Source organism: Ambystoma mexicanum, chromosome 7q, assembly GCF_040938575.1.
Source record: "Ambystoma mexicanum isolate Mex_15411 chromosome 7q, UKY_AmexF1_1, whole genome shotgun sequence".
NCBI classification, from domain to species: domain Eukaryota; kingdom Metazoa; phylum Chordata; class Amphibia; order Caudata; family Ambystomatidae; genus Ambystoma; species Ambystoma mexicanum.
The window spans coordinates 1,132,658,643-1,132,677,261 of record NC_090941.1 but is presented as its reverse complement, the minus strand read 5'-3'; the positions used below and the strand labels follow the sequence as shown (position 1 = coordinate 1,132,677,261).

At 43.9% G+C, this 18,619-nt stretch overlaps 1 pseudogene; it reads right to left on the bottom strand.

Moving 5' to 3' along the window:
- The window catches only part of LOC138528231 (zinc finger protein 208-like), a 262,378-nt pseudogene that overhangs the window by 103,574 nt on the left and 140,185 nt on the right, over window positions 1-18,619 (bottom strand).

Here is an 18,619-nt window from a genome sequence, read left to right as displayed (position 1 = left end):
TTCACCATGGCTTTTTGAATGTTTACACACCACTCCTGATCTTTACAGATGGGTTCTTGGGTTTAACGCCAGGTTTCTCTAATTCTTTAAGGATAACAAAAATGTCTTTGGAGTCATATTGGGCGTTCTCTATACGCACTTCAGAAGAATCTTTTTTAGCTTTCATACTAGCCAGTTTACATTTCCTGGCCGACTCCTGATAAGATACCTTATCGTCTTCCTCCTTAGATTTATTCCACTGATAGAATTTTCTTTCTCTTAGCCACACTTAACATTTTAAGGTCAACTGAGAACCAGATGTTTTTGGAATGTTTAATAACCTTCCTATTTCTTAAAGGAGCTAGAGTATTAATAGCTTTATCGAGGACATCCAGAAGGTAGTCAGTAATACCCTCCACATTCGCTGAAGACAACCAATCCGTCGGGGATACGGGAATGATCCCCTCCTTCGTTGACTCCGGGTTGATCCTCTTCATATTTCTGGACATAATCCAGTTTTGTTTTGCTATGCTTGTTTTGCACGCACTGACTGTATTTATACTAAATTCAATAATGCAGTGATCAGACCATGGGCATATGGAGATTTCAGGTTTGTTAACCTTAGTATTAAGTGAAAAAAAAATCCAACATATGGCCCAGTCCTGGGGGCCTATTTAATAAAAGGCGAGTCCCGACGCAGAGCGCTAATGAGCCATTTGTGCGCTGGTGCTCACCTTGCAGGCATTTGGTAAACAAAATAATATGAGAGTGCATGACTTTTGTACCCCACTGCGCAAATCGCTAAAGGCACGCACTTCTTGGGTTCTGGCAAGAGTGGTGGAACATATTTTAAAAATTAAAAATGGCGATGTGCACCTATGCCACTGTTTAGATGGCGCAAAAACCCAAGACAATGCAAAATACTTCATAAACGGTAAACATAAAAAAAGGGGGGGAGGTGATGTTGCCGTTAGCATGAGTATAAAATTCATAACATTGTGTAACTTAGTGAGGATTTTTTTATTGTATTTAAGAGACCTTTGTGCATGTCCAATTCGTAACAGTTTTAATTATATTTTTCATTAAACCGTTTCCCTTTATAAACGGAAAGCTTCCGGAATGCGTTAGCTGTCCATCTGCTGGTATGCTCTATTCAGCCTCAGCCAATTGCCTCTTTGCTGTCACGTTGATGTCGCCAAGGTAACGGGGGGCGGAAGGAACAAGGGAAGTGACGTGGGCGGTGCGGGGGAAACAGTTCAGTTCCTGTTTGATGTTGAATAAAAGAGACGCATGTATGCAGAGCTCCGTGTCTGTCCTTTCTTTGCTGCGCCAGTGCTCCTTGTGCCTAGCCGAACTCCAACAATGGCGACGATGGGGGCGGCGTTACAGGTGGAGCAGCTCTCGTGGGAGAGCGCTGCAGTCTGCCGCTGCGAACATGGAAGAAGCAGCACGCTCGGCGACGCAGGCCCGCCCAGCCGGTGCTTCCCATAACACGCAGCCCGGGCCGCAACAGTGATTACCCGCGAGGAGTGGCTGTGGAAACCCACACCGCGGCCGTGTCAGAAAGGCACACCACGCGTGCCCTTCACGACAGAGCGAGCCCCCCCCACAGCGCCCGGCCCATAATAACATGGCGCACATGTTTTCCACGGGAGGGAGAGCCCCATGGTTTTCAGGCACGCATGGGGAGAGGGAGGCGCATGTCACACGTGCACAGCCAGCAAAGGAAAAACATCATCTCTGGACACACGCAAGTGCACAAGGCAAAGGGCCACAGCACACAAGTGCTGTGTTAACCCCTGAAGGGGCTTTTGGACCAACTGATAGTGCTTGTGCCAAGTTTGGCGGCCATCCAACAGTGGTGAGGAGTGAAACATCGCCCTACTAGGGGAGAAAGCCCAAAGGACTCTCATCCAGGTACCCAACGCACTCAATGGATGGTGCTCGTGACCCAGCGGTGGCCATCAGGAAGAGAGGGCAGCCAGTAACGCACACATTCAGTAAGTGACAACCTCCCCAAGCAAAATGTTGGGCCAAGATGATGGGCAAGGAGCACAAGCTCAAGGGAATGGGCCCCCGGCACCATGGCACCAACACCAGATCACGTGCCATATCAACTGCCAGACACCCTGGCAGCCCAGATGCCGGGAGCATTCAATGTGATGGACACTAGCAACATGGGTCCCAGGTGGACCAAGTGGATTAGAGACTTTGACCTCTACATGGGAGCCACAGGGCCAGTCGCCGACGCCAGGCAAGTGTGCCTCCTGAAACTGGCCGTTGGATCTGTCACACGTGACATAATTGACGAAATGCCCCCGGATTCCATAGACTCCATTCAGGACCTCAAAGATGCGCTAGCGGCATACTTTGCACTGCATACTAATGTAGACTATGAAAGACACTTATTTCACAGCACCAAACAGGTGAAAGGGGAAACCATGGACGCCTATGTGATGAGACTACACACCAAGTTAAAGCACTGCGACTTCTCAAACTACTCAAACACCGAAGCCCTGAGGTCGCAGATCATCTCGGGATGCGAATCCCAAGCTTTCCGCAGGAAGCTACTCCAAAAATCCTGCACGCTGGAGGAAATTCTAGCGTTAGCAAGAGTCAAAAGAGCCATTGACTCCCAAGTGGAGAGCTTCGGCAATACCAACACAGGGGAAAACTTAAACAGGCTACAACTGGAGAAGACAACTGAAGAGCTCTTCTGTTACAAATGTGGGTTTCAATACCTGCACGACGGAACATGCCCTGCAATTGGACAAGGTTGCACCTCTTGTGGCGAAGAGGGACACTTCAAATCCGTGTGTAGGCTATTCAGAGATCGAGGGAGAGACCGACCCAAAGACAACTCATCCCGCTCGAGAGGCCGGTACGGGGGGTCCTCAATCCACAACCAAGCCCCAAGGGCACCAAACACCCAGAATAAACCCACAGGTGACCAGAGAGACAGAGACTCTGGAGAGGACCGACAGAAGAGGAGAGAAAGAAGAAGGTTTGAAATACGCGCAAGACCCGAGCGCAGGTCAAGATGCCATGTACGATACCTGGTGGAACAATCCCCCACAGACTCTGACCCCAGTTCATCAGGGAGCGACCAGAAGAAAAAGGCTTACGTATATGCTCTGGGCAACCCCACCGCAACAGCGCACAGCCCAACACTCATCATCAAATTGCAAGAGAGACCAATAGAGTTTCTCATAGACACTGGAGCCACGGTCAACGTGGTAAGTGAGAAAGTCTACACTGATTTCCATCAGAAACCCAAGCTACATCCAGCAACTGTTGATATATATGCATACGGGGCCAAGACACCCCTAAAGTGTCTAGGACAATTCAATGGGCTTTGTTGCTAAAAGGGACATGAAATGAGGATACTGATACACATCCTGGCCACAGAGACAGACAGTGGCTGTGTCCTAAGCTTTAAGGCCGCCGCTGACATGGGCTTGATACACATTCTATACAATATAATGGTCCATAAATACATAGACCCGGTCGAGATGATAAACAATCTATATACCCCAAAATATTCAAAGGAATCGGCAAACTCAAAAATAGGCAAATTAAGCTCCATGTGGACAATTCCATACGCCCTGTGGCCCAAACGTACCACGGGATTCCGGTCAACATTCAAAAAAAGGTCAAGGATGAGCTCCAAAAACTACTGGAACAAGACATTATTGAAAGGGCCACAGGACCCACTATGTGGGTATCCCCAATTGTCCCGGTCCCCAAAAAAGGATCCAAGGCTATAAGACTGTGCGTAGATATGCGATGCCCGAATCAAGCCATCCAACGGGAGAGATACCCCGCGCCCCGCATCACGGACATGATTCACCTACTGAATGGGGCAAAGGTCTTTTCCAAACTCGACCTGCAAAAGGGCTATCACCAGCTAGTATTACACCCCGAGAGCAGGAACATAACAACCTTCGTCACGCATGTCAGCCTCTTTAGGTAATAATATATAAAGGGAGCCTGGCGGGGTCCTGATATGCCCAGGGGGGTACCTGTATGCAAAATGCTAAAAATCAGGGTGAGAGATCAGTAGACAGCTGTCTGGTTTTGGAGCTATTTTATTTTGCCTCCAAAACGATTTTGCACAGATAAATGTAATTAAACATTTACATTACTTTCGATAAGCACGAAAGTATAAGGACAGACGTATATTTTACAAGGGAAATACAGGTGAGTATCATCCTCTTTTGTTGTCGAGGAGCAGTTTCCACAGTGTTGCACAGGTGTACAATACAGGTAAGTGGTGACATCAAATTTTTACAGGGTGCAACCCAGGACTGTGGTAGGTCTGGGGGTACTAAACAAAATAGTGTACACAACACTATCTATAAACACATATATACAAGGGTTGTGCCACAAAACATCGACACAGAAGTGTTTCGGCCAAGGTGGGCTGGGTAAGAGCCCGAGATGGTGGTGGCCTTCATCAGGATTTTCACTGGTAGTGGTGCTGTTGCAAATAGCGGGCCCCTTATTAGCATGCTGGTCCCTTAGCGGGACCCGCAAAGGACGTGTGGTCAGACCACACATCCTTTGCGGGTCCCGCTAAGGGACCTCGGAATTGGGCGGTAAGGGTTTAATGGCACCGGCATCATTACCGGTGACCGTTAACCCTTACCGCCAAACTCAGAATGAGGCCCAATGTTGCTACTTGCAATCTTGACTTCAGCACAGACCGGTCTGGTATCAGTCTCCCCAACTCCCCAACACACCGCTGTGTTGACTTCACTGGTACTGCTTTGTTGTAGGAGCTAAGGACAGTACCACGATGACACGTGATTCGCTGCGCCTTGATTATCGACGCGGGAGGGCCCTCGGTACCTCTGACACACAATACAGGATTCCTCTGCCTCATTTCCTGGTCTTAGGCTTACTATTCTCGAGGGTTTGTGAAAGTATTGGTTCCTCATCAAAAAGGTCAAGGGCACATCCCTCCATGCGATCCCCTTCTGCTTTGCTGTCTTTCTCCTTGTGTTAAATTGCCATCTTGGAATGCTTCCTCATGCTGCTTCCTCATGTGTTTTGGCTTGCTCAGAATGTGCTCTCGTGCTCTGCCTTTTATCCGAGTGGGGAAGTGTAATGGAATTCAGGTGTGCGTGATGGTCATGAATTGCCTTACCCTGCCTGACCATTGTATTGGGACATGTCAGGTATTCGGCTCGCACATTAGTTTGTTTTCTCTCATAGCGAGCTGTCCGTGAGAAGGTGTTTGTGTTGTGAAAGGAGGGGGGAATTGAGTTCTGAACCCATAGATCTAGGGTCCTTTAAGACAAGGCAGCAATATTTAGAGGAGGATGGGGATGCAGAAGTTCCTCAAATATTAATAATCAAAATGACTCCAGAAGTTGGCAAAATTCTGTTCTGTTTTATTAACAATTATCTAGAACAGGGAGTACAACGCACATCTACCAACATCACACAGCACAATCGCAATATATTTCATAAAAAACATAACTTTTATAGTCAAAATTCGTTATCACTGACGTCACACTATGTGGCAAACTACAAAAACCTACGTGGAATTGTGGTTAGTTTACAAGGAACATCTAAGTATACGTTCCATACTGACGGGGGTTGTGATTAGGTCTCTAAATCAGGTGGGCACCTAAGCCCATCCCAAGTGAAAAGTCATCTTCATCGTCACAAAATACACAATGATTTATTGGTTACACAAACTATAGGACCCCCTCATACGTGGACCTCTAAAATTGGTTGGCACCCTTGTACCCTTCTGGAATAGTCCACACACTAGCAGCACGCAGGCTAGCATCCCAGGTGCATGGAGGGTTGGCATGGTCTTGCTTCCCCACCCAAACAGCCCAACATCTATCATCGCTCCTGCAGTCTGCCAGTCAATTAAAGCATTGAACTTTGCCTTGCAGAAGCTTTCTGTGCCTGAGAATTAAAGGGAGTGTGGCATCGTCTTGTCTTCTGGTTTCGGTATAGCATGATCCAAAGCTATTTTGATCTCGACCTTATGACTGGAGACCACTCTTTCAAGCCTTTTACTGCATATAATACTATTAAATGATTAACTCTGGACGCCATCAGTGTTTTTTCATACTGCTTTAAACAGAATTTTATTTCTTTCTCACGTTCATTGTAGGTTCTTGACAGACATCCAGGCTCACTGTGGCCTTGACTCCTGGTGCTTTGCCAGCCAAGCCTTTCTCGAATTCCTCCTTCGCCATCAGCTTATTTCCAATTGTGCCACACTAAAATCCTTTCCAACCATGGGGTTTTAAGCCTTGATAAAATGCATCATGGAATATCCAGGTTCTATACATTCCTATATGTATACATTGGTGCATTGCCGCAATCTATTTACTACATAGCCAGCCTAATGAATACTTTGTCTGCTTGCGTTACTGCATCTGTACAAGTGTAAAATGACTTTGCATTTTCTTCAGTTCTTCTTTGCACGAGCATCTTCATTTCGATCCCGAAGTGTTGCTTATCTCCGATACTTCATTTTCAGTTTCTATAGAATGTTTATATCTTCTAGTCTTGCGTGTCTTTTCATTGTGCGTCAAATCTGTTTCTCATGACGTCACCAGTCTTCTTTCTCATTCATATGCACACTTCTTCTGGGACCCCATCCAGAAGAGCAATATTTCTTTGTGCATGCATATAGGGTTTTCTCAATGGGTACTGTGATGCTGGAAATGCATCGGAGGGACAGGGCCTCTGTATCCTTATCCTTTACTGCTTTTTATCGTGCGTTCAATCGTGTTTTCCTTGCAGGAGTTCATGTGGGACTCCTAACGGTGCAGCTCTCTTTTGGTTTGGTGTACAGACCCATGGGATACCCTTATGGCACCCATGGTTGCGGGTACAACCCTGTGCCCCTAGTGTATGTTTTTGGGCACCTGTGTGTGGCCCAAAGAGCAGGGTATGGGCTGGTGGCAGTTCCGTGCTGAATTGACAGGTGCCCTGAGCGTCCTCCATTTTGGGATGCCCAGGCCGTGTCATTGGAATTGGTAGATTCTTGATGGAAACAAGATGGCTCCCATGGCCTCTTGCCTTCCACGTACACATTAGATTTGCAAGTCAGCGTCTCACATTCGATCGGAGATCAGACGCGCAGGGACATGAGATCAGATGTTCGAGTTGATGTGAAGGGAGACGCCTTAATTTATTTCGGAGTATGCCACACTCTAGGTTTCTTTTTCCCTGCATCTAGATTCTTCAAAGAAATAAATTTGGCAGCATTCCTTGAGACCAGACTACAGGCGGCTAGAACATAGATTAATAAGGAACCTGGAGCATTTGACTGGAGTTTGGCTGCAACTATTGTCTGTGAACTGGAAGGAAAGAGGTCTTGTACAGTCCAAGCTTCTACTTTGCTATTTGTGGCTCATTGAAAGCTTCTGCTTACTTATGGCCTCCCCCTCAATTGAATATTATGTATGAAGCCTGAAGGTATACGCACATGTTGATGTGCCAAACTGAACAAATAGCTTTCCCTGCCCGGAGGATGGATTTTGTATTATCCGAAACGTGTTGGCTATGTACTAACTTCGAAGGAGCTATCTTGGACTATTGTGAAATATTATCTGCTGAGTATCCGTTCAAGGGTACCACAAACCCATTGGGAGTTGTTGTGAATTCTGCAGATACTGAACACAGGGTTAATTTGCATTCTCTTGAGATTCAGTGGTGTTATGAACATGAATCTAAATCACGCATACATGTTACTTTGATTATGATTGTTTGTATATTATAACTTTGTATTTACCTATGTTTGAATTAAGATGCTGATAAAATTCTGTTTTGAGAAAAATAATTCCTTCTGATCTTTGACCTGAGATGTTCATGTTGTGATTTTGTATTTGAATATGGTCCACATTTAAACTATTTATTTACGAGTGTTGCACACTGAATATATGTTAGAGTCCGTCCTAAGGATCCAGTATTTCTTGCTGGGTGCTTGTTGACAGACCATCTTGCCAGATTTGGGTTTGTATGAACCCTTAGGAGTGCATATGGGGGTCACCACACGGCAACGTATGGTCTTTGGTTCAGCTCTTTCCTTCCATCGCCTGTTACTTTGGTTTTCCTGAAGTCCCGCGATGCCCTGACTCTGTCCCTTCCCCCTGACTGGCTGTTGGGTGGAAGTTCCAAACGTGGTAGTGTGGGGAAGTGCCGACCAGACTGGCTGGAGCCTTCCCGACGACTGTATGTTGTGGGTATACCTGTGGGTTGAACCTGGGTGAATGGAGTGTGTGACGAACACACATTCTGTGTTGTGGATGTCTAGTATCTGGTGTTTGACACAATGACTGAGACAGACCTGCCCGAAACTGGTATGAATGCAGTGTGTAGTGTTGAATTGTGAGTGTCTGGATGGAGAAGAATGGCCTGAATGCACCGTGTGCCTGATTGGCTGACTTACTGCTGAATGACCTTCTGAGTGATTGGTTGCCTGAGTGTGACCAAGCAGAATGAATGGGAGATCAACTAGTATATCTGGGGGCCTCTCACTGCTAGAAATCATTCAGAAGCTGGAGTTGAAACTGACATTGAAACTGAAGCTGTTGTTGCTCTACGTCATCGATCTGAAAGCTGCTGTGTCTCCAAGGACTGACCCAGAGAGGACCTGGTTAGGTGCCCTCTTCCCGAGCTACGAGGGACCATCATGCACCACTAACCTTTGCCAAAGCGCCCTGGAAGTCAGCCTATGAAAGACTGTCAGCCAGAGACGTGGACCGGCAACGAGAAACAAAGAGAAGCACCGGACAGCCGTCCACCGTCATTGACCAGGGTTCGCAGGTTTGCTATAACGGCTGGAGGCCGGTCAAAGTTAGTGTCCCAGAAGCGGGGACTACTTGACGCTGTTCCGTCGACGACTGGAGCCGCAACGCTCCTTTTGCCTAAGACATTTTGATTCACGGATGCGCTCGTCTGCACCGTCGACCGCCTTTCCCGCCGGAGAAGGCCAGGCCGTCGACGCGCTGAGGAGTATCCACCAGTGGGTTTCCCTCCACCCAAAGATCGCAGAGACGCCGGACGACTCGACGCCCTTGCTGGGCCAGTTCTTCAAATTCTTTGCGGTCCTTATCTATCGACATCGAGCTGCCCCGCACTCCTCTTCCTTACTGGAAGTCTACGTTCCATCGTCGATGAGCACCGATAGGAATGAAGCTACCACTTCCCCGACGTAGTTCACCCTGTTCATTGCCGGACGTTCAATGACCCGTGGCTCCTGCCTTAAAGGGAGTGCACTCAAGAAGGACCGTCGATTTCCTGACGAGGAACTCTACAACACTTTGGGGTTGCTAAACTATTGGAAAGACTCTTGTGAACAATATATGGACTGGGCTTGTGATATATCTTTATTCTACAAGTTGCCCAGGTGGGGGGATCTCCACACAGAACTGTGCCTAGTGGTAGGGGGTGGTAAGTATTCTGCCAATTGTTCTAACCAACTGCTTTCCTCTTATATCTATTCTTGGTTTCCTTTACAAACTGATTTGTGTGACATTTAACCATACAGTTGATGCACTTAAAAGAGATCAAATAGTGATTGTGGTACCACGTAGAACTGTATAGATTTGCCATTGTAGATAACAGTACAAAGAGAGTTACCATGATATTGTACATAGCCGTGAACTTAATTATATAAATACTGTGTTTTAACTAATACAGTGTGTGGACATTCCTTTGTGGGTGCTTGGGGACTACATTGCACTTAAGAACCAGCCTGCATCACCTCCTGAGAAGCTAGGCCTTGATTGCTCATCCATTGCTGCCGTAATTGAGAATCTTGGCTGGGGTCCTCTGTGGCTCTCCTCTACCATATAGAGAGCAGGAGTACAGACCCCCCTCCAGTCTTTACAGGTACCTTGTATAGAGGATTCTTTGTGGTACAGGCATCCTTACTGGTACTGCTCGTGTCGTCATTTCCGGTTCCCAACATATAGGCAACATAGGGGTGGAGCTTTTGGTGGGGGTAATTCGCTCCTCCTCTACACTCCCCCTCTGGGTGATTCATCAACCACTCTCTCATCAATCTTCACATTAAGACATCCTGGTCTGGGAGAAATGCTTCTTTGGTGTGGTGTGCCAGCAGTGTGTTTCTGGGAGTCTGGGAGGAGGTTCTGTTCTGTGGAGCTCCGCTCGTCTGCACTGGACTTGTGCATTTTTTGCTTCCTGGATTTGTCCTTCCTTCAACTCCACTAAATCCAGCCTTCATTTCCTTAAACACACCACGCATGCGCGGAGCGTGGCGCGGTGTGCCAGCAGTGTGTTTCTGTGTTTGCGTGTTGCGGTGCTGTGGCGCGGCCTCTATTTTGCTAAACTCTGCAGTCCTGCATTTAACCACAATTGGAACGGTAAGACTGTTCACCCAAAGGACCTGTGAGTTATCGTGATATTATACATAGCCGTGAACTTAATTATATAAATACTGTGTTTTAACTAATACAGTGTGTGGACATTCCTTTGTCGGTGCTTGGGGACTACATTGTACTTGTACTTAAGAACCAGCCTGCATCACCTCCTGAGAAGCTAGGCCTTGATTGCTCATCCATTGCTACCGTAATAGAGAATCTTGGCTGGGGTCCTCTGTGCCTCTCCTCTACCATATAGAGAGCAGGAGTACGGACCCCCCTCCAGTCTTTACAGGTACCTTGTATAGAGGATTCTCTGTGGTACGGGCATCCTTACTGGTACTGCTTGTGTCGTCATTTCTGGTTCCCAACATATAGGCAACATGGGGGTGGAGCTTTTGATGGGGGTAATTGGCTCCTCCTCTACACTCCCCCTCTGGGTGATTCATCGACCACTCTCTCATCAATCTTCACATTAAGACATCCTGGTCTGGGAGAAATGCTTCTTTGGCGTGGTGTGCCAGCAGTGTGTTTCTGGGAGTCTGGGAGGAGGTTCTGTTCTGTGGAGCTCCACTCGTCTGCAATGGACTTGTGCATTTTTTGCTTCCTGGATTTGTCCTTCCTTCATCTCCACTAAATCCAGCCTTCATTTCCTTAAACACACTGCGCATGCGCGGAGCACGCAGCAGTGTGTTTCTGTGTTTGCATGTTGCGGTGCAGTGGCGCAGCCTCTAATTTGCTAAACTCTGCAGTCCTGCATTTAACCACAATTGGAACAGTAAGGGCCTCATTACACGGAAGGCGGAGGACCAAGGTTGGCGGACCTATTCCAAGGTTGGCTGGGCGGTAATTCCCCCTTCCACCACTGCCCTTCCCCATTCCCATTTTTGCCCCATAGGGCATAATGGGAATGGGGAAGGTGCTAATTACGGCACCGCAATTTTGCGGTGCCGTAATTAGCACCAAGGTCCCTTAGCGGGTTGGTTTTTAACGCCTGCAAAAAGCAGGCGTTAAAGCACCAACCTGCTAAGGGACCGCGTAGTAAGGCGGTAATGGTTAACGGTCACCGTTACCATTAACGGTGACCGTTAACCATTACCGCCTTCCGTGTAATGAGGCCCTAAGATTGTTCGCCCAAAGGACCTATAATCGCATCCACTCCAACAAGAATTGTCGACTAACATTGGGAAAGTAACGCCAGTTAAGTGCTGTGGTAAATGTACTTTATGAAGGTTTCTTTTCTTTGTATAATTCATGCTAGGGGCTCTGATCTTTGGACTTATCCCCTTTGTCTGTATCCTCTTTGTTTCCTGTATGGGGTTCCGGTCTTGAAACAACTCTGCTCATGTCTGAAAGGGAGGCATGGAGCTTTGATTTGCTTCACCTACTGTGTTGAAAAAAAAGGATTCCATTGACTTTCATTGAACTTTTAAGTACCTTACACGGCTACGTTTCTCGCAATTGTGAATCTTTCATGACACAAATGATCGTGTGTTAACTGTTCTTGAGCTGAGTTTACTTTGCTTGATCTTTGAGGGTTCATGTATCATCTTTTTGCCTAGGAGCTTTAAAAAGCCATTATCATGTGAAGGTGATTGTGGGCACCATAGCCTTGGAATCCTCACAACTATCAGCAACTTGCTGTATGTGACCAAAGGCCCCTTAAGGCCATTCTGTTTGCTCCTAATTGATGTTTGCCAACAAGTAGCATTAGCATTTGAAATAAGTTTGTGCTGAAGCGCGCAACTACATATGCTTAATGTGAAAGGGTAACCGTGGGGCATCACAGCCTTGGAACCTTTACTACATTTGCTCTTTTACTGCATATGGGTCAGTGCTACCTCCCAGGGTAAAGATTCAAAATAAGAGGGTAACTGCGGGCAGTGTGCCTTTGAACCCTCTTATGCGGGGAGTTCATCTCATTTCAATGTACCACGCAAACAGGGGTGACTGCGGCCCATGTGCGTTTGACCCCCAATAGGTAGCAGGCTTCACTTCAATTTAAAGTTCTACTAGAATAGGGTTGACTGTGGGCTGCGTGCCTTTGAACCCCTACAGGTGGTAAGACTTTGCATTTGAAGGTACTATTGTAATAGGGGTGACTGCGGGCCTTGAGCCTTTGAATCCTTATTCCTGTTTACGTATCACATTGTGACAACTGGACCTATGTGAAGAGACCATTTTGATAGACACTTATGCTATGGTTATTTGATAGGCTTGGCCTATATAAGATATCAACTGAAATGCTTGTTTGATAGCTTTAGTAAAATGGCAAATAGCCTAAGAAATGGCAAGCGTTTGACGCCTGTAATAGAAAGAAAGAAAGAACACTGGAACAACAAAAAAAAACAATAATAAAAATGTGAATGATCAAGATGATACACTCTTGGATGCCAGTTCAGAACACAGGTTAAGATAGCTCTCCTTTACTACACCGACTATAATCCCTTTTCTATCAAAACTAACCTACAATGCCTATGTTGCTCATATTGAAGAACATGATGTATGGCAATCATTGCATTCCTCCCCCACTTCTAATAAAAATTAGGTAAAGGTTCTCTTCCTAAGTGAACTTAATGGAAACAATCAGATGGCTGAAAATGAGATAACTAATGGTAATGACCATCTGCATGAAATGTCTCTGCCAAGTGAAACTATAGGTAATTGTGAGATCGCAGATGTTTCGATGTTGGGCCCAGTTGTTATGGCCGAACTAGATAGACGTGTATGTTTATCTACAGGACCCTCCACACCTGTTTCTACACCACGAAGACAGAGAGATTTTGTACATCTACATACTCAAAAAGACAGCGAGAAACACTGTCACATAACCTCAGGGGCCAACTTAGGTATAAGAAAACCTATTGTGGTTGATGTTGTTGTTCATCCCCCGCCAGTCTTGGAGATTCCAAAAGTAAGGAACGATAACGTATTTGAAGAATTTGATCCTCTACGTAATCCCATCATTGGCAATATGGACAATAATCTGAAGTCTCCAGGGAGAGCTAACTTTTCCCAAAATCTAACCGATGAAACAATGTTGGATTTTAACGAACAAAATTGTCACATTTTTCCAGTCATAACACGTATTTTGAATCTCCTAGAAAAGGGTCATGGATATATACATTATGCAATTAAAGAAATGAAAGGATCATTGGGTGAAATTGTGGGAAAATTAAATAAAATTGAAGGGTTTATATTTGTGTATGAAGGTTTGGCATCCCTTCAGGCATCTCTTTATGCAAAGAGACCCGTTGACACAGTTACTGCCAAGAATCAACCAGGATCCATGACATCTCAAGCTACACAAACCATGACACCACTTAACAAAGTAGAGTGTACTTGTGCCCAGAACGAACATCTGCCAGGACCCTCAGGCTTATATTATCCCTCTCATGAGGAGATTGAAAAGATTGAGCTCATCAAGTTAGCCAAATCACACCATGACAGATTGAGAGTTTTGGAAAACTTGATGAGTAACGAAATAAAGGCAACTAAGTCTTCCAAGAGTGTCGTCCAGACAGATTCTTGTATGGCATCAAACACTCCTACTCCTGATAGTCCCTCAGAACTTATCAAAATCATCGATCAACAAGAGGAGACTAAAAAGGAAGAGGAGATTGATTTTAAAGCTCCTAATGAGGTCCCCTTAGATAAGGGCTGGAACATTTTTATGTCCAGAAAGGCAAAACAATTACACCAAAGAGCAATCAAACGCGAAGAAAAAATAAAAAAAAATACTGAATATCTCACCAAATAAAATTGAAGGGAAAAAAAACTACATCCCCTAAAAAAGTTTTAAAAAAAGTAAAATGAGAGATATACAGATCCCTCAAACAAACGATCTTGATTTTGACCAATTAGCTGCTGAATCTAGAGGGCATCTTGAGGTAGAATCTTTACCTGCACTACCTCAAAGTGACAGTAAGAACCAGCAAAATGGGAACACTCCAGACATTGAAAAAGGAGGTGTAGAAGTCCCTCAAGTAACAAAACCCAAGGGCATTCCCCACTCACTTAAAATGGCCCAATCTAACAACATGAAACAAATGAACCTAGTTGGGTTCTATCAAGTTACAAAAAACAAAACAATATTTAAGAGAGATGGCGGTAATGGGGAAAGTGACAAAACAATCACTCTTAAAGGTCCCCAATTAAATGTAGAGTCAAAAAGTGTTAAAACACCAATTGTACCCTGCTACTCGCAAACTTCAAGCAATGAGCACTTAGGCATGCAGGATACAACATCCAATGGTCTGTCGGACAATACGAACAAAGGTCCCAACATGGAATGTTCTAATGATCCGGAAGTAATCGCCACCACTGATGATTTAAGATCTAACATTCAACAAGGTGGCTCTGACACTGGTGGGAAGCAGAATTTCTCTGGTGATGTGAATGAGAATGGGTCAGTTGCTTCTGAATTACAGAGCAGAAATGAGAATGATAAGGAAACACAACTAATTATTGGTTGGAGTAGCGACCCACATACTCTTGGCAAAATAGAATTAACCGATCATATCTATTAAATATGTTTCAACAAATACCTTCTTTAAGGAACCTCCGATCAGATGACATTGACTGGAACAAACTATCAATTGCTAACAACCACAGGATGGTATGCAAGGTAGAATCGATGTTAATTGTAAAAAATGTTATGGGAGCAAAATGACAACTTTGACATGTTGGGCTATGATTTGCACGGCTTTGCAGACATGAATGAAGTGACTGAATTTATAACATTTCAAAAGCCGCAGCTGCCACGTTCCAACAATGCAGAAGGGAATCCTAATGCTGACACAATGATCACACAACATGTATTGACTCAATTGACCTCAGTGGTTAATGCCATTAAGGGTTTAGTGGGATTGGAATCATTATTGAAAGAAGTTGGTTCTTCCCACTCAGTGCAGAGTCAGTCATAATTTTCTCCGATATCAATAGTAAGCTGGAATTGTTGTGGTTTTAACAACTTACAAAAATGTATAAAAAAACAAGATGTTTCCATCCGATTCCAGTGTTATAATGATACAGGAGACCATGGCAACCAAACCAATCAACATAGATGGATTTACTGCCTTCAACCATCTAGCCACCAGGGGAGTTTTGGGAGATCATTGGGAGGTCTATTGACACTTGTGAATAAGGCTTGTAAAATGAATGCTACCTCAATTTACTCCTCTGATGCCCTTTTAATCATTGAAATTACAGGTGGTGCCATTAATATTGATCAACCTATATTGCAAGCCTAAAGCTGGTGTATGCTCCAGAACTATGAAGGAATTAGATGCCATATTACAGCAACTGTTGGTGGGGTCTGTTTCATATGAGGTCATTCTAGGAGGTGACTTTAACTCTGTTCTTTGTGATCTCAGTCCCACTAAATCTTTTAAGGCAAGAAATACGCACTTAGTCTGCTCAATGGAACAGGGGTATTTCTGGTCTGATCTATTATATAATTGGAACTTACATATAATTTCTCATGCTCCAGATCAGAAACATTACACATGGTTTAGAGGTAATTTATGCTCAAAGATAGATTACTTTGTGGTGTCAGAATGTCTACTAAATATAGTTAATCCTATTGAAGTAAAATCCATGGCTTGTGCAGACCATATGATGCTGAATCTAGTGATGCATATATAATTGGAAAATTATGAGAATGTTAATCATCTGTCTCTAATTGAAATGGACCGACCTATAAAGTCAGTAAAATGGAATCCTAAATTATGCCGATTATTTGCATACTTAGTAAATCGCGATATATGGCACCACGAGACCATGAATACACTGGTATGGAACAAAACCAAAATTAATAAATTAAACACAGATGTGATTAAATGTCATCTATCAACCTTAGCAAATGAACAAAAAAAGCAGGTAAAACCATGCGACTGTAAATTTAGTGTGCAAATATCAGAAACTAAAAGAAAACATAATTGGGAGATCAGACGTATTAGAACCCTGATTGGTGACCAAAGGGAATACGCCAAAGTAAAAAGAAACATACAATGTAAGTATAGACATATCATTAAAGAGATCAAATGTTTACAACATTTAACAGAAAATCGAAAACTAATTAAGCTAATGCAAAGTCAAGGATATCTGGGGAATTTTACGCTCTAAGGGGAAAGTAGTACAACCAATTTTCCATTCAGCAATTTTGCCCAAAGGATGGTCTGCTTACATACTGGAAAAATATAGGCTCCCTATTGAGTTTAAATTACATAAAATCATTGATTTCACTCAAAGAGTTGCCAGTAATTTCCTTTGGTCCTTGAGTGAAGTTGTATGGGCCATCAAAATATTATCATACTCAAAGGCGGCTGGCCCAGATGCGATCCCATCCTGTGTATTTCAAAATGACCCACATTTCTGGCCCAAAGTTATTAAGCCCATATTTGAATCAATTTTCGAAACCAAAGTTATTTCGAAATCCTGGCTATCTGCCATAATTGTCCACATTCATAAGAAAGGTCCCATTGATAATCCAGCTAATTTTCGCCAGATATCCTTGATTGATGTAACAGCAAAAGTCTTTGCGACGCTAGTGGAGTTTTGGGATGATAGCAAACAACTGCTATCTAAATATCAGGTCGGGTTTAGAAAGTCCATGGGAACAACACTCAATGCCACGATTCTTGCTCACTTACTACAAACCTCTCACACTACATCTTCAGGGGCAATCTACATGGCATCTTTGGACCTCTCAGCCGCGTTCGATAGCGTCATCAGGGAGCGCCTGTGGAACAAACTCCTTAATTACGGGGTTCCTGGACAAATTGTTGGGTTTATAGCGCTTTTACACTCTCATACGTCCTACATGGTGCGGATTAAGCAGGATGGCACGACCACTGAGGCTATTGACACTGTGATAGGTGTCAAACAAGGATGCCAGTTGGCGGCCATCCTGTTCAATCTTTATATATGTGATATAGTTAGATTGTGGGACGAATTAGTGGTATTTTCAATAAAATTGGGAGAAACCCGAATTAATTGGTCGTCCTTCGCGGATGACATCATTTTGTGGGATCGTACCCCATATGGGTTACAGACCAAACTAAATGCCTTTGAAATATATGCAAAGAGTAACAACTTCACAATTAATGCTAATAAATCAAACATAATAGTTTTTGCTAATAGGAAAAAGCTATGTAGGTATACTGATATAGTCATTCATCGTGTGTTAAAAACCAGGTATTTGGGATACAACTTATGCGACTCTAATTCTTTGATCATGTGGAAGACCACCCTCACCCAGAAAGCAACTCCTCTCATATCACAGATGAAAGTTATATATCACAAATACGCAAAGTTTTCGCTTAAACCGCTGTTCGAATTCTATACTAAAGGTGGAAGCTGTCTTACTGTACGGTTTAGGTTTGTGTATTCTGGATATCACAAAGATATTGAATATACTGCAAGGAAAAATATGGAAAGGAGTATTGGGCTTACCTAAATCTGTGCCCAACTCAATAATAATTCACGAACTTGGGCTAAACTCGTAGGCTTCGAAATTTTGCTGTCGCAAGCTAACGAACTATAGCAAAATGCTGTTTCCTCCTCCAAATTCATATTACCAAGATTTCTGTTGTATTATTATCAAACAAAATCCAATCTCTATCAAACAACATACTGATAAGATGGAAGAGCTATTACTTAGCATAGCGATGGGCCACAAAGAATCGTATGAACGACAGAAGGTGGTAAAAACAAAATGTTTCCAAAAGGATTGGGCAAACATCATAGAGGATAACGCAGCATACAAATCTTATAATGATCATTACTACTTATTTCATAAACAATCACCGAGACTGAAATATTTACTGTTATTTCCCTGTCCTAAAGCAAGATATGTTTATTTGAGATTTAAATGAAATCTTATACATACGGGAGAGAGAACCAAGTACTGGTCAGAAGCTTTACATCTTGGTGTGGGAAGGTGTTGTAGATTTTGTGGCATCAAAGACAGTCCTGAGTCGCTCAAACACTTGGTAATATACTGTAATGAGCTTGAAACCGTTAGAAGGTTGCATTTAGGTAAATTTTACAATGGCAGTTTAGCTCTTTCAAGAGAGTTGCTATGGTCACAATGCATGTGGGGGAAATCGCAGACATTGATATTGGCACTAACATGCTTTATTGTTGTTCTTGAGGAAAAACTTAAAGGTTGCGATGTGAAGGATTAATACCTATAAGAATGATGAAATGATACAGCTGTAATGAAGAATCTGTATGAAATAATTTGAAGAGACTAGAAGCTATGTTTGATTTTAATT